Genomic DNA, 17,877 nt, shown 5'->3' on the forward strand with positions numbered 1-17,877 from the left:
CACCAATTAGTCCTATCCTGAGAAACCTTAGTTAAGACCATTTCAATCTATCCCTTTGCCAAAGTTATCTCAGGCTTCAAATCAGTAAAGAAGAGATTCCTTCAGTCTGTGAGTACATATGGAGGGCTTACGATGTCCCAGGCACTACATTATTGAATGTATGCCTACATTATATGAATGACAGAAGAACAATGTAATCAAGGTCATATTCTCCCTCTCCTTAGGCTCTCAGTCTGGGGAGTAATAAATTTAATAGATAATAGCTAACTACACAGCTGCATAGCATATGTTTTTTAAAACATTTTAATAAAATTAACAAATAAATATTCTAAACTGTATAGGCTACAGGGACAAAGGGTAGAAGCCAGAGGGCCAGTCTTTCCTGCTCAGGCCCTCAGGTCCCCTTTAGAAAGACCCTGCTTTGGCCTGGTTTGGGGCTAGGACTGCTGACTTGGGGAGCCAGGGAGTGAACCCGGAATGGGTGATCTGGGCTCTTGCAAGCCATTCCTCTTTGTTGGTGTGTGGGAGGAGAGAAGAGGTCAAAGAAAGCAAGACCCTGCAAGAGGAATCCAGTGACCCCTAGAAGTGACTGGGGTAAGAGGAGCACTATTCTAGAAGGGAGTGGGAGGGAGGGGGCAGTGAAGCAGGGCAGTGAGCCTGGCCAGCAGTGGGCTCCGGATGCCGTTCTACCCATGGCCACTCACTCTCGGACGTAGACCCTGGTGCACACAACATCATCCGCCCTCATGGTCAGGATCAGCTCCCTATCATTGGTCAGTTCTCTGGTCCACGAGGTCTTGGGGCCCTCTCCCTTCAGTAGCTTTTGCTCACAGAACATTTTATTCTCACTCTCCCATTTCACCAGGCTCTTACAGGGCCTCCCATCCACAGTCTGCTCCTCTAACTCCTCCCCAACCTTGAAGTTAATCTCTGTGGTGCGCACCGTGGTGGAGGTTTTGATGTGGAAAGTGTCTCCCTCCTGTTTGATCTCCACTACTGGCTTGGACGCTGCAGCCACAGCAATCTTCCTCAGCATCACATTCATCCCCAGCACTTTGAGCAAATCCTCGAAGTTTTCCGATCGAATGATTTTCCAATTGCCAGAGAAGTTTGGCATGGTGGCGGCGCAGGTGGCGGTCCCCTTAGACCTCTAGGCTAGAGCACTGGACACTGTCTTTAGTCAATAGAGACGTCGCCGTAGCCGGGTCGTGAGGTTCAGGAACCAAGACACCACCAGGGACAACCCCAAAGCTCTGCATAGCATATTTTTATAAGGACTTTCATTAAGGTGCTATAGAGGCTGAGAGGAATGGCATCTAATAACTCAGTCTGGGGACTGAGGTCATGAAGGCTTCTGGAAGGAGAGGATGAGCCTTAAGCTGGGTCTTAATGGATGAGTAGGAGATATTGAAATATCCAAACAACAAGTGTTCCAATCAGAGTAAGAAGCATATGCAAAGAGATGGTAGGGGTTAACCACGGAACTCTGGAGGAGTGAAATTTTATCCATGTAGCACTTAATAACATAAGTACATGTGATGGAAAAAAGACTAACTTGAGAGTAGGAATACCAGAGACTAATCATTTTTTTTAATGAACTTCTTCAATGCAATGAAGGCTAAAGTGGAAAATGTCATGCTTTATAGTTAGACTGTCCTGATTCATTCAAGCTGACCTTTACAAGTTGCTTAACTTCTCTGAATTAAACCTTGGTTCCTCATCTATAAAATGAGGATAATATTATCTAGTTCATACAGCTGCTGTGTTCTTATGAAATAAAAAAAAATGTAAACTATCTTGTTTCTCACACAATGTACTTGCATTAAATGTCAAAATAAGATACCAGACTAAATGTCAGTTCATGTCCTAAAAACACTTGTGTCATTGTGAATAAGAGCCTTCATCACTCATGCCAACTCTGGTTTCCCATTGGGATATATTTATCTGTTTACTTCCTAAACCAGTGGTTTCAAAACTTTGCTTGCTGACACCATCATTTAAAATCATTTTGCGTACTCACCCATTATCTTAATATTTACATATTTATAAATTATTATGTAACCATATTACTGTGGCACAATATGGCACACTATAAAACATATAACAAAACAGAAATTTAAAGGCTGTGATGAAAAATGAATAAAAGGAGAAGGTCTTGGCTACCACTGGGGTACATATAATCACTTTGAAGAATACCAAGATCTCCTAGAGAGAAAAGACCTAATGTCATTCATTTATGGAGCACCCAGAAGCACAGACCAAGTACTAAAGAAATATCTAGGAATTGAAGAAGCAACACCAGAACATTAGAAAAAACCCAAAAATCTCTGTGGCCTACTAGTGCCACTATCTGTCCAAACCAGTTTTTTAGTTTTTATTTTTAATATATATTTTAATTACAGTACAAGTTTAATATAGTAGAAATGTTAAACAACCAAAACATAATGGCTTTCCCCCGCAAAGGTCAGTGGCAAATACAGAGTTAATATTCATTATTTTTGAAAGAGCTAATTGTAATAATAACCATTTGCTGAATACTTATAAGGGGCAGGCACTACATTAATGCCTTTACAAGTACTTATTTGCTCTTTACATTAATCTGGACGTCATACTGCACCTCTGTAGAGGGTATCAAACATTCTGGTCCATGCTGTGGGTGGGGGTGGGGGGGTGTCTGCAAACCATGGCCTGTGGGCAAATCTGTCCCACTGTCCATTTTTATATGGTCTATAAGCTAAGAATGTTTTTCACATTTTCAGTTTGTTGAAAGAAAAATCAGAAAAGAAACTTTTATATGACAATCACATGAAATTCAAATTTCATGAATTTCATGACCATAAATAGTTGTATTGAATCACAGCCACATCCATTTACGTATTTATGTATTGTCTATGACTACTTTTGCACTACAATGGCAGAGTTGACTATTTCAGTAAAGATTGTATGACCTATAAAATATAAAATGCTTGGTATCTGGCCCCTGACAAAACAAGTTTGCTGGCCCCTTGTGTATATAACTGGAGTCTACTGGACATGTGCACGTTGCAGCTTGCATGGCTATAAGTCATGGTTCCAATAACAATCTTATCTGGAAATGTAGGTTCAGAGAGGTTGTCACTTGTCCATGCACTTAGGAAATGGCAGAATCAGAGGTTTTTAGGATAATTTTTTAAGGCTGAAATATGCACTTGCACTTGATTTCACCTAGAGTTCAGGACCGTTTCCTCTTATGGTCTTTTCTGGCTATGTACCTTAACTAGTCACATGTAATATAACTTCCCCTCTGGCTCCACTGTCTTCTCTGTACTCTCCTATCTAGCTTTTAAAATATTTATTGCTAAGGACAGGGTAGGGTGGGGAACAGGTCAATGGAACAAAAGTACAATTCATTCATTCATAATACTTTTCATTCTACCTCTTCAAGTCTCTCAAGTACACACTTGGCCCCTGCGTATGAGGCTCTGCTGTCTCTGGCTGAGCTGAAAGTGATGAAAAGGACATGTGATGGAATGCTGGAAACCTCATTACTGGCTCTTTGCCTACAGAAACTCAGCCAGCTTATCTTCTTTCCCAAGGAACTTCAAACTTACACTGGCTCAGCTGGTTCTTTCTAGGTGTCTGTAACAAGCTGCTCTGCCCAGTGGAGATCAGAAGCCGATAGAAGATACTCTGCATATGCTTTTCTGTCCTGGAGAATATGTTCCCTTTTTTCTCGTTCTCATTGTAGCAGATTCTCCCAGGGTCTTGGCCACTCCTGGGTTGTAATGTGGATACCGAAAAGTGCAAGTTACAATAATTTTTTCCTGGATGTTATCCAGAAGACCCAGACATGTGAACATAATTTCTGTGGCTGCCCAATTATAGCTATAACTTCACTTCTAAGCAAGGACAACTACACTGGCAGGACATGGACTATGTAAAGTTGTGAGAAGAGCTTTCATATATGTTAATCTCCTTTTGACTCCTCCCAGCAAACAGGAATTTGTTATTCCCATTTTATAGATCAAAGATGCTGGGACTCAAGAGGAACTAAGCAGTGTATATTTTGTATGTATCCAGTAAGTGGTAGATCTGAGCTTCAAACCTGAAGCTTTCTGACACCTAAGTACCTGTCATTTCAGTAAAGGAGCCTGTTGTAAAGACGTCAGTTTGTTGCTATAATAGTCATTAAAAAATAAGCAAACAAACACCCCTTCCCTGCCACAAATCATGGCATGATTCTTCTTTATAATTGGGATGCAGTATAGCATAATGGAGTTCAATGAGGAGCAGGGCTTAAAGTTATTGGCAAATCATTTAAACAGCTTGATTCTCTGTAATGGAAGTAATAACACGCCTAACTTTTAGGATCATGGTAAAGGTTATATAAAAGAATGTAGGTCTTCTGTTTATATGAAATGCCTAAAATAGGCAAATCCATATGAATGGAAAATAGATTGATGGTGCCTAGGGCTGGAGGTAGGGGGTGGGAGGAAATGAGGAGTTGCTAATAGTTATGGGGTTTCTTTTGGAGATGATGAAAATGCTCTAGAATTGATTGTGGTGATGGTTGCACAACTCTGTGAATATACTAAAACCCACTGAATTGTATACTTTAAACAAGTGAATAATATGGTATATGAATTTTAAAATGATGTAGGTAAAGGGCTTAGCACAGTGCCTGGCACAAAATAAATGCTTTATAAATGTTAATTTTTGTCATTATTGTTTTGAGGCAGAGACTATCTGGTAAGCTAAACTCATTTCCTCTCTTCCCAGAGCGCAAAACCAGACTCTACCCTAAAAATTAGGTGTGGCCATGTGTCTGAGTCCGGGCCAAGGGAATGTGAGTTCTGGCCAATGTAAGAGAACAAGACTGGCCCATACAAATATTCCCCTCACAAGCCTTCATGTTGTTTCCCTTCTACTAGCTTGATGCAATGAATCATTTGGCTTCAGAGCTACATGTTGAAGATGAAGGAGCCATAGTGTGGAAAAGCTAAAGTTCCTGAATCACTGACCAGGGGAGAGTTGCCCATTAGCCAAGAAGACCAGCTTAAAGCTTTCTGAGAAAGTAAATAAGCTTCTAATTGTTTAAACCTTTATTTATTTTGAGTTTTGATTATAACAGCTACTGGTATTATTATAACTAACATGTTATTGTTAGTTTTTACAGTACCAAATTGAGGAGAAGTGTCAGTCCTTGTCATATGCCTGAAATAAATTCACTGTAGATTGGCTGACCATGCTGGGTCTGGGGGCATGAGTGCACACAGGAAAAGCCGTCTGGTGAATTTGAGCATTATTTTAGTACTGTTGAATAGTCACTGGACAGTTTGAGTGTAGTGTGCAGCTTCTAATTACCTTCCCCAACTTTGGAAGCAGAGTCCTTGTTTTGCCCTCCAGTCCCTTCAGGAAGGGCCAAACGAACAGCAGGCAACATGCAATCAAACCGTGCACAGTAGTAGGGTGTGGAAACGGCGAAGGCAGCTCTGTGCCTGCTGCTCCACCCTTCTCTCCTGCCCTCCTTTGTGGAGGACACCGTACCCTGTCCTCTTCCCTTTTGATAAAAGGGAAAGTAATACAAATTAAAGATGTGACCCAATCACATTATTTTGTCCTTGCTTAGTGCTTTTTAAAGCAGTATCCTACACTCTAAATGTGGAAGGCAGAGACAGCTTTTAGCTCTCCGGGTGGATAATGCCAAAGTATTTGATTGCTATTGTCTCTGTTTCAGAGGGTTTGCTGTCAGAAGGAAAGGCTCTGAGTCATTCTTTAGAAAAGGTGAACAGAGGATATGCAACCACAAGCCAAAGGTGACAGATCGGAAAGGGACCAATCACTGGGAGCAGGGTTTCTCAGGTTTGTGAGCCCCTTCCTCGTGCAATTGTGTCAAACTGGGCCACAAATGCCTTCTGTGTCTTTCTCACAGAGGAGTGCTGTAAAACCCAATGGGCATGTAAAGTGAAGTACAGGCAGATCTTATAAAAATAGCTATTGATTCCTGAGTGTTTACTGTGAAATCTTCTTACATAGCTTGTTTAATCTTCTTGACAAGTTTAATACGTAAGTATTATTATTGGCCCCACTTAAGAGCTATTGAAACTGAGGCTCAGAGGTTAAGCAAAGCAGTGTCCCAAGGATGACACGGGTAGTAAACAACAGAGCTGGGACTCTAGGAATTGAGGGATGCCAAAAGACTACATTTCTCACCACCATGTCCTTCAAGGACTTCAAACAAACAAAAAGCATTAGCAAGGTAAATGGCTCTTCTGCTGGAGAATCTAGAATGTTCAAAGCCAAAATGCCTACCCTTGAATAGAAAGAACATCCTACAAGGCTGCCTGTGTTCAGCATATTAAATGCCCAAGAGAATAATGAAACAGATAAGAAAAGGGAAGAACAAAGGCCATTGTCCCGGGCCCTGGAGACTAGCCTGCCTGAACATGATTCACAGTCATTCATGGACTCAGACCTCACAGATTTTGAATATCAGATCATTGCAGATAGAAATGTGAACTTCCAGATAGCAACCATGTCTTCTTGCTGAAAATAGCTTCCCTCCCCCCAGCACAAAGTCATAAAGAAAGAAAAAAGAATCTTAATTTCCTTCTGCTTCCTGTTTGCCAGACTGTTCCTTTTTTCCTTCAACCTCACGGTCCCATTGTTTCTCTCATTTCTTCTTAGTATGCTCTATTTAAACCAGATGGAGCAGTAGCATTTTGAAGAGATTTTTGAACCCAAGGGACTTGCATCATAAATAAATAAACAAATGAACACTTCTGCAATTGGCAAATCAGGCAGGAATGGGTTTAACAACTGAGCTGGAAATGTAGCTGAAAATCTATTCCATGATGAAAGATTGGAATGTGGCACAAGTTCTCTTCACTGAATAGGTAACCACACTGACTTCTTTCAGTAAACTGGGGGCTAAAGAGAGAAGCAGTGGGGAAGCAGTGGCAAAGAGCTTCAGAGACACATTCAGTGGCCCCCTGTCTACTTTGCATTAACAGTATGCTGATACATTATCCCCTGGTTGCTATGAAATATTTGTTCACCACCTATAAAAGTAAGGCATTTTCAAGTGCTGGTTTTCTTTAAATACATTCTCTTTTCTTTAGGTCTTACATAATTCAACTATCATTCCATGTGAGGCTTAATTTAAAGAAAACCATAAGTTGAGTTAATTCACTGTGAAGGGTTATGGAAGCTATATTTATTCCACAGAGTCAGCAGCAGTGTAATGGAGCATCTATTATATGCCTGACCTAGTGCCAGGTTCTGGGAATACAAACATGACTAGCCCAGCCCCTGCCCTTAAGACGTTCACAGAACTCCGAGGATTCGCAAACTAAGTGAAAGTGAAAGACGTGTTACCACTATTAAGATAGAAGAAAATATATGAGGTGCTTAGCGATCACCTCTAATGAGGGAGAAGGTATGTGTGGGGAGGGAAAGAGGATAGAGTTTGTGATTCAGTAAAAGAGTCCTGGCTGCGGTGGCTCACGCCTCTAATCTCAGCACTGTGGGATGCCGAGGTGGGTGGATCACCTGAGGTCAGGAGTTTGAGACCTGTCTGACTAAGATGTTGAAACCCCGTCTCTACTAAAAATACCAAAATTAGCTGGGCATGGTGGTGGGTGCCTGTAATTCCAGCTACTTGGGAGGCTGAGGCAGGAGAATCACTTAAACCTAGGAGGTGGAGGTTGCAGTGAGCCGAGATGGTGCCATTGCACTCCAGCCTGGGTGACAGAGTGAGACTCCGTCTCGAAAAAAAAAAAAAAAAGAAAAAAAAAATAATCCCCTGTCTGTCTACTTATAAGACCTAAGAAGCTATTAACCAAGAAGAAGAAGTTGATGGTCCGGGCAGAGAGCACATGAGGAATGGGGACAGGCTCCACTGTGGTGTGAAACAACCTGAAGGTTATGATCACTGTAGACATTTGAAACCAGCTGGAAAACAGACTCTGAGGAGAGAAATAAGAGACAGGCCTGGGAGTCAAGGGGTGGATCATTCTCTGTCATGTGGTTCAGGGGACTCCATCCCATAGGCCATGGGAGCCTCTGTAAGACTTTAAACAGCAGAGTGAACATGATCTGATTTGCACTTTAGAAGATCACCTTGGCAACCATGTGGAGGATGGACTGGAGGTGTTGAGGCTGGGAGCATAGAGAACAGTTAGGAGGCAATGGCAGCAGTCCAGGTAGGAGGGATAGGGCCTGATCTTAGATGGCAGCAGTGGTGATGTAAAGAAAAGGAGAGAGAACTAATATTAGGAAGGAGAAAATCTGGGCTGGAGGTAATGAAATCTGGATTCTAGTCCTAGCTTTGGCACAATCTCTTAATGTGACCTTAGACAAGCTCTTTCTTTTCTGGACCCTGTTTCCCAACGTGGCAGGTGAGAGGAGGACATTTGGTGGCTATATGAGAATGCACTTTATATATGTACTTGATTGTTATTATTTACTCATTAGATAAGCCAGTCAGTCAGTCAGTCAGTAAAGGCACTCATTCCTTGAGTCACAGTTTTGGGCATCTTGATATGAAAAAGCAAAATGGTAGTACAAAAAAATCCAACCAAGGGAACGAGGAGATTTGAAGTCCATAAGCATTTACTGATCATATATTAAGTACAAAATGTACATCATAATATACTATAGATATGATAGAAATAGAAATGACCAAGATGTGGTCTCTACCTTCTGAGAGGGAAATGAGGCAGCCTATGATTAATTCAATTCAACAAATATTGAGTAAGTGCCTATGTGCAGAGTATTGTGTCTGTCATAGTAAGGAAAGACAGAAATCGGACATGGTCCCTGACATGAAGGACTTCGTAGCCACAAATGGAAGAAAAGTGATATTGCTATTGGAGAGCTGCAAATCACTACGGGAGCCCAAGACAAAAGAGAATATGTACCAAGTCAAAAATCCATTTTTAATTTTTGCCATCCTAAACAGAAATATAATTTCCCTTTCTGTGGTTCAAGGCTGCTAAGAGTCACCTTCATGAAAGCAGATGAAAGAAGAGATTATTCACTTTACTCTAAACAAAGATTTTTCTATGGGTGAGGTCCTATACTAGGTGTTCAATGTAAGAACAACAAGACATGCTCTTTACCCGCAAAGAAATGAGTCAGTGTTTATAACATTTTGGATTGTGGGGAAGAGAAAGTAGAAGTTTGGTTCTACTTTTTCTACCCAACAATTCAAAGTGCCTTGAACAGTGCTTAGCATATAGTAGGTGCTCAATAAATGATCAACTGAAGTGAACAATATTAAATTTGCTACTTACAGAAAGAAAATGAAGTTGACGCTAAAATAACAAATACATGACATCTAATTATCCAAAGAATACACTTAGGAAAGAGTACTTTTATGTAACAAGTCATGAGTAATTAATCAAACCATAGGCCACTGGCTTGTAATACTAATTCAAACAAGGTTTCTAAGCAGCAGGTCTCCACTCCCAAAGTCTTGGGAAGCAGATGGTACCTAATTTGCTTTAAGAGGCATTTGGTTGACCACACTTGGTTCTTTAAGCCAGAGTAAGTTCTTCAGCTTTTGGAACTCTCCTTAAGAGAAATCATCCTCCAACCCCTTATATATAACAAGCTGATCTGTTTCTAAACATGTAATCTAGAAAGATCAAACTTGGGAATGGTGTTTCTTAGAAAGAAAAATAATGTCTTTGGGGCATGGCAGGGGGATTCTACTAGCAACCTGGCCAAGAAAAGTTGCTGACTTGGCATATAAGGTATGTAAAGAGCTTGAAAAAAATTAAAGGTGCTAATAATGCAGGTGGGATTTAAAAAGAACACACACCACATTGTGATATTTTTTCAAGAACAGAGAGGCCCAGAATATTGAGATACCAGCTGGTAAGAATTATGACATTTACTTTAAAATCTTTGGCCAGTAGAAGTGATTCTAAAAGACTTGCAATAGGTTTGGCTCATGGACTCTGAACCTTGTTACAGGCCAACTTGATAAAACACAGTGATTTCACATAGGAGCTTTTGATTACAGACTGGCTTGATTGTCATCCACTCTCTGCCACGTACTAGCTGCTACAAACTTGGATAAGTCATTGAGTCTCACTTAAGCATCAATGCCATCTGTAAATGAAGACTATGATGCCTAATGTCACAGGGTTGTGATGGGGAGTACATGAGATAATAGAGGTAAATAGCTTAGTACAGTGCCTGATATGTAACAAGTATGGTGACTATTACTATTATAATTACGTTTGCTGAAAGGGAAATGTTCATTCCAAAACTGGCTAAAAACCCTGTTTCAAACATTTCTGAGACTGAAGTGAAATATATAGATGATAGGTTTGCAGAAATGGCAGTGGGTGTTTCATTTTCATATAATTATAATGTGCAGAAGAACAGAGCAGCATCTTATGCCAATCATGAATCTTTTCTCATAGTAAAAATATTTTGTGAGTGAACCTGAACTGTATGTACAATACTAAATATGTACTTCCATGTGACATTTGGTAACATGGGTTTCTTTTGAATTCTATTTGATGACATAATATAGAGAAACCTAGCTTGGAACGACCTCAATGCAAATATCATCTCTGTCACTTAAGGACTGTAAGCTCTGGCAAAACAAAAACTTTCTGATCCTCAGTATACATATCTGTAAAACAGGGATAATAATTGTACTATAGTTTACATGATTTTGAAAGAATTTCATGAGAGAATAATAATATCTTTAGTGAGTTTTTGCCATGTGGCAAGCTCTGAAAGCCTATCCTAAATTATCTTTTCCTCATCCTATGTTATCTCTTCCACATCCTATGTTACCTTCCAGAAGTGTGGTTGTAAAGTCAGGGTCTGCAGCCAAGAGTTCAGAACCAGCCAGGTGGGATCAGGTGATTAGAGAGGCAGAGGGCTGCTAAATGATAGCCAAAAATATCAGTAGCTTTTACTGCATTCTAGAGAGAGCTGTGTCTTTGACATGTTAGAAGTGGACTGCAGGTAGAAGTCCAGCAGGGGCAGGAAAAAAATAGTTCTGAATATATGCAAACGTCAGAAACTTTGGGACCTGTGATCTTGCCCTAGGTTTCCAAAGCTAATTACAAATAATTGCTTCCAAATGTCTGTCTAGCGAAGACATCTAAAGGGCCCCAATAAAGGCAGATAGGAGCATAAGGATAGATGTCCCAAATATATCAAATGGGTAAAAAAAGATGCAAAGAAGAAAACAAAGCACATTAACCTGCTCTGCTCCAAGTGAAAGTTATTTAGCTCCTGGAACTGGTTTCATCTTTAAAATTGAGGTAATAAAACTATGGCACAATTTACATTGGGCTACTCTGCACTTGCAAGAAAGAATGGAGAAACTTTCTATGTACTGATGATACATAAGGATCTCCAAGACACAGTATTAAGTAAAAAATAATAATATGGCTGGGTGCGGTGGCTCATGCCTGTAATCCCAGCACTTTGGGAGGCTGAAGTGGGCGGATCTCAAGGTCAGGAAATTGAGACCATCCTGCTTAGCACGATGAAGCCCCGTATCTACTAAAAATACAAAAAAAAAAAAAAAAAAAAAAAAAAAAATAGCCGGGCATGGTGGCGGGTGCCTGTAGTCCCAGCTACTTGGGAGGCTGAGGCAGGAGAATGGAGTGAACCTGGGAGGTGGAGCCTGCAGTGAGCTGAGATCATGCCACTGCACTCCAGCCTGGATGACAGAGCGAGACTCTGTCTCAAAAAAAAAAAAAAAAATTAAAAAAAAAATAATATAGAATACTGTTTATAGAATGCTCCTTTGGTATAAAAGAATGGGGCTAAAAATTTATCTATCTATCTATCTATCTATCTATCTATCTATCTATCTATCTCTATCTTTCCATGTATGTATGTATGTATGTGTATATACGTCTGTCTTTCTATGTATGTATGCATATATGTATCTATCTGATTTATCTATCCCCCCACCACACAAGCACGCACACATACACACACACACACACACACACACACAAATATAGTTTGCTGCATTTGTAAAGAAAACTCCAGAAAGACACAAAAACCTAAACATAGTGATTAGCTGAGGAACAAAAGTTTTCAATAAATACTTTATAAAAATTAAATGTTTAAATTAATTTAAATAATAAAATTAGGATAGCAATTGGTACATGCCTTATAAGATTGCTTTGAGGAGTAAATAAAATAATGTATTGAAAGAGCTTAACCATGGGGCTTGACACACAGTAAGCATTAACACACATCGGTGAAGATTATCCTCTCCTTTTGAGAAAGAGTGGGAAGGAGCCCTTCCTTGGCCTTAACTTTCTGCTCAAGGGCCAAAGAGAGGTGGAGACAAGTTGTAGGAGGCTGGCTGCTGGGGCTGTCATTGAGACTTAAGGAGCAAAGAGGCTATGATCGCCTTTTGGCATCTTCCTAGGTCATGCAGCACTATTCCCAGATATTTGAGAGAAAAAGCCCACTTAGAAATAAAGATGGAGCTTTTACTCAGGAACCTGAACACAGTGGATGAAAGACTACAAAAAAGTAGAGAATCAAAATCCAACACACACCAGATCGATCCATGACTCTGAGAGTTAGAAATGATTCAAAAACAAGAATGTCTTAGAACAAAATGAGAAAAGATGAACAGATGCCAATGAAAAGTTATTTTCTTTCACTGTGTTCCTAAAAAATTTCTTCAATGTCCTTAAATAATACATCTTGGGGGATTAATTGGAAATGCCACAATGGAATGAAAATAATAAAATAAAACTGTCTCTGAATAAAACCCTTTATAGTCACAAAATTAATAATCTACATTTTTTTGCTCCATCTGCATTGAAAAGGAAATTTTAATAATCAGATACAAAAGGTAGGAAATTACAATGAATCACAAGTGTTCAGATATTGTAACCCAAACAATTGCTCTAGTAGTGCCTGCTTTACTTAGGGTTATGCTAAGTGGCTGACAAAATAAAGACTCTAATTCTTTCGGTTTCTTTAAAATTAAAACACAGCATTTATAACATAGAAAAGCACCATTTTGGGTACTTGTTGGGGAAATAGCACACAACAGGATGTCTTGGCTTTGTTAGACACTTCTTTAAGTAGATTCTATAAAAGGAGCAAGCAGTCAGGAGTCTGGGAGATGGTGATGAGGCATCCCCTTTGGGTAGCTGCCATATTGTTATTTATGGTGGTTAAAAATTCCAGCTCTGAAAGTAGAAAGATCTGAACACAAACTCTGTCACTCATTAGTTGAGTAACTTTGGCAAGTTACTTCACTTTGCTGAACTTCAATTTCCCATCGATAAAATTAGGATAAATATAATCCCTTATAGGGATGTTATGACGATCCAAAGAGATAATATTTTCAAGAACTTAAATATACCTTTCTTAGAACAGTGCTTGGAACATAGTAGGTATCAGTAAATATTATCCCTGATCATTAACATCTATCTTTTTATTCATTCATCCATCCATTAAGCCATCCTTTAGGGGCCACTTCAGGTCAATCTTTGGGTTAAAGAAAGGAAATCGAAGAAGAATAAGACATAGTCCTTGTACACAGAAAGCTCTCAGCTCAGTAAGGGAAGATGAACAAAGAAGACTACATGGAATTAGGGACGCTGTGAAAGAAGTCAATGTCAGTTATACTGGGACATACAAAGGAAGAGGTTGATGAGGAAGGGGTATCATAGAGAAGATGATACTTAATGAAAGGCTTGAAAAGGCTTGAAATGTGTGTATATACAAGGCATTCAGGACAAAACAACAGGAAGGGCACAGACACTGGGATAACCAGCAGTGACAGGGAGGGAAAAGAAGTCTAGTATGGCTGGGTCCCAGAGAACAAGTGAGCCAGCTTGATAGGTAAGCCTGGAGAGGCCTAGGGGCCACATTACATAAGGCTGAGTATACAAGGTAGTTTCTGTAATTTGGTGTTTAACAAATCAACTTACTTAATTTGAAGTTGAGAGATAGTCAGCATTGCCCTGCCTGGGTAACATCCTGAGGCTATTCCACGTTATTATAGTAGAAAGATGATTTTGTACTTTCTTTGTCAGCTGTATAAGATACCTACTGAAAGAATATCTTGCCTGATCTTGCCAGGGACTTACCCCCTTTGCAAACTCAGTGTTGGCTTGGAATCAGGATATCTCAGCAAATTCCCCTTAATGCTCACTTTTTTCCCCCCAACACATTTTATCTTAAACAGGTAGTTCACTTCTGTACAAAAGGATTAACAGTGTCAGTACTGATTTAAAAAGTGCTTTTTAAGGGGGTGTGGTGAAATGACTAGGATATAGACACCCACAGTTTCAAACATCTTCTGCTACTTAACAATGGTGTGAATTTGGACAATATTTTACCTTTATAAATCTCAATTTTCTGATCTACAAAAAGGTAGAATGTGACTTATCTCATGGGATGCTGAGAGGAGCAAATGTGGTAATTAATGCTAAGTATCTGCTATCAAGACTGACATAGTTCTACAAATAGTAGCTGTCATTATTGCCCATGAAGGTAAAGTAGGTGATTTACATGGCAGCCTTGGCAGAAAGAAATGAGTCTGTTGGGAAAGAAGAAAGACAGGTTTGTTTGGAGGCAGAGGAAGCTAGGGCACCTTGCACTGCTCAGTTGTGCCATGTTCTGACTGGGGCTGGGCCCAGAGAAAGCTCTAATTCCTGTGTGTTGATTGAAATTGCGGTCGAAGACACTGATCTCTGTCTCTCCCTGGTGCTCATGAAAATTCTTCCTAGCTAGCCTGAGCTTCATGGACAAATAAAGGCTAACCAAAGCACTTTCTTTTAAAAGTTTCAAGTTACTTAAGGTCTCTAGAGTTGGAGCAGAAAGAGATGCTAATAGCGAAACTTGCTAAATACAGCAATTTTTTGCGCAGTCCATACAAATTTTATTAGTTAAGGAGATGATGGGAAGAAAGCAAATATACTCTGTTGGTAAGGAATTGCAGTTCTTCCGAAAAGCGCTGTAAATGATAATATAATGATGCATCAATCCAGTCCCTAGTGGGGAAAATACATTATCCTCTATGGTACATCTGTGCTGTTCCAGCATTTCACAGACGAGACTGAACTCTCACATAGCCCCAGGAAAGCCACATGCTCTTGCCTTTTAACCCAGTATCTTTAACTGGTTAAAGCCCATTTCCTCTGTAGCTCACAAATATGTTTATAATAAAGGTCACCTACAATGGCATATAAAGGGAATCTCTCTTAACATATCACACAGATTCTATAATCTGGATCCTGTAAACCCACTGATGAAAAAAACAGTGACAAAGAAACAAAATGGGACTTTATTAACCTAGGTTCTTGAATTGTAATGTTTAATGCCAAGCATTAATGGAATAGTACACATAAAAATTTCAACAAACGGCAGGGCTCAGTGGCTCATGCCTGTAATCCCAGCACCTTGGGAGGCTGAGGCAGGTGGATCACCTGAGGTCAGGAATTCGAGACCAGCCTGACCAACATGGAGAAACCCCGTCTCTACTAAAAATACAACATTAGCTGGGTGTGGGGGTGCATGCCTGTAATCCCACCTACTCATAAGGCTGAGACAGGAGAGTTGCTTGAACCAGGGAGGCAGAGGTTGCAGTAAGCCGAGATTGCGCCGTTGCACTCCAGCCTAGCTAACAAGAGTGAAACTCAGTCTTAAAAAAACCCCAAAAAATTACAACAAAAACAAAAGTTTTCTTTACATTTCAAATAATTCTTTTCCATGCCAATTATCTGGAAAAGCTTTGGTTTTTAGATGTGAGCTCTGAAAGATCATATAAATAACCCATAACAAACTAACCTAATACTCATCATGACAGTAGTGAAAAATCAGAAACAACCTAAAAGTTTAATAATGGCAAATAGGCTAAGTCAATAGTGTCACATCCCTATTACGGAAACTTAGATCTCTTTTAAAACTTACTTTTACAAAAGAAAAAAAAAAGTATGGACACGAAGAAGTGCCCACAAAACACTATTAAAGGAAAAAGGAGATATCAACTACCATAACTACCATATACAACACAATTACAATTTTATAGGATGCTGACAATACATGGCAAGGACCTACAACAAAATCAATAGTTATTTTTTATTGTCTTATTTATTTTTTATAATTAAAAAAATCCCAATAAAATATCCTTTTAAGATAGTTAACTTTCAAAGTAAAAGCTTGGCAGGCTGTGGAAGTATAAAAAAAGAATGTATCTGAAAACATGAAAAACTTTGTCTGCATGAAAAACGTATGTAACATATTTTAGATAACATTATTAAATGCTTATGCTATAATGTAACTAAAATGAACCAGGGTAGTAAGTTGTACATATAATATAACCTCCCTTATGTATTTCATAAACAGAAATGGAACTAAAATGAGATAAAAAGGGAAACCAGTGGTTGCCTCTGGATAGTAGAAATTATTGCTTAGTCCTTCTATTGTTTTTTTAAACATGCTTCTGTATTTTGCAGTTTCAACAATAAACACGTCATACCATTATAATTGAAAAAATAGTTTTTGTCTTTTACTTCTTTTTTTTTTTTTTAAAAGAGATATAATTTGACTGGGCGATGTGGCTCACGCCTGTAATCTTAGCACTTTGGGAGGCCGAGGCAGGTGGATTATCTGATTTTGACACCAGCCTGGCCAACATGGTGAAACCCCATCTCTACCAAAAAATACAAAAAAAAAAAAAAAAATAGCAGGGCATGGTAGCACAGGCCTGTAATTCAGCTGCTTGGGAGGCTGAGGCAGGAGAGTCGCCTAAACCCAGAAGGCGGAGGTGGCAGTGAGCCGAGATCACGCCACTGCACTCCAGCCTGGGCAACAGAGTGAGACTCCATCTCAAAAATAAAATAAAATAAAATAAAATATTAAAAAGATATAACTCAGCAGGACAAAAACTGAATATAACCTTAAAGTCACTGAAATATTAAGTGATTCAGTCTAAACTTCTGGGTATTATGTTCACTACCTGGGTGAAAGAATCATTTGTATTCCAAACCTCAGCATCACGCAACACACCAAGTAACAAAGTTGCACAAATGTGCCTCTTGAATCTAAAATAAAAGTTGAAATTATAAAAATCAATAAATGCATTAATGAATTTACTGAAAAAATAAAGCATAGACATGAACAGGAACGTGACACACCTAACTTGTACTTGCCCTTTGTACTTTCTGAATGCAGTGGGGAACTAGCTGCAGCTCTGTTTCCTCTGCATATTTTCACTTATTAAAAGAGTTCTAAACTTCTTTTCTCCAGGCTAAATCTTCAACGTAAAAAAATTATTTTGGAATTAAGACATGTGATTTGGCTCAAGCCTGTAATCCCAGCACTTTGGGAGGCCGAGACGGGGGGATCACGAGGTCAGGAGATCGAGACCATCCTGGCTAACCTGGTGAAACCCCGTCTCTACTAAAAAATAAAAAAAATTAGCCGGGCGAGGTGGCGGGCGCCTGTAGTCCCAGCTACTCGGGAGGCTGAGGCAGGAGAATGGCATAAACCCAGGAGGCGGAGCTTGCAGTGAGCCGAGATCGCGCCACTGCACTCCAGCCTTGGCGACAGAGCAAGACTCCGTCTCAAAAAAAAAAAAAAAAAAAAAAAAAAAAAGACATGTGATTGCCTAAAAATCAACTTGTATGTTATTATCAAGTAAACGTTTCTGCTCTGGAATCCTCAAAGAAGTATCTTTCTGAATATTTGAACTGTCCATATAGCTGAAGATTAAGACTTCAAATAGAGTTAAATTGATTACTTTTTCAGATTATTTTGCTTTTTAAAACATCGTTATCATATACTTGCCTCACCTCCAGAGTAATATACTAGATATAATAAGTTTTTAAACTGATGAGTCAAAACTATCATTATGAAGATCTTTTATTGTGATAA

At 39.4% G+C, this 17,877-nt stretch overlaps 1 protein-coding gene and 1 pseudogene across 9 annotated transcripts in view; both read right to left on the reverse strand.

Annotated features, from left to right (window-relative positions):
* DLG2 (discs large MAGUK scaffold protein 2) overlaps nt 1–17,877 on the reverse strand; it is a 2,237,713-nt gene that overhangs the window by 238,240 nt on the left and 1,981,596 nt on the right. The window lies entirely within an intron of this gene.
* On the reverse strand, nt 701–1,117 carry LOC111540777 (annotated as a pseudogene).

The sequence above is a fragment of the Piliocolobus tephrosceles genome, chromosome 13, assembly GCF_002776525.5.
Source record: "Piliocolobus tephrosceles isolate RC106 chromosome 13, ASM277652v3, whole genome shotgun sequence".
In the NCBI taxonomy this organism is placed as follows: domain Eukaryota; kingdom Metazoa; phylum Chordata; class Mammalia; order Primates; family Cercopithecidae; genus Piliocolobus; species Piliocolobus tephrosceles.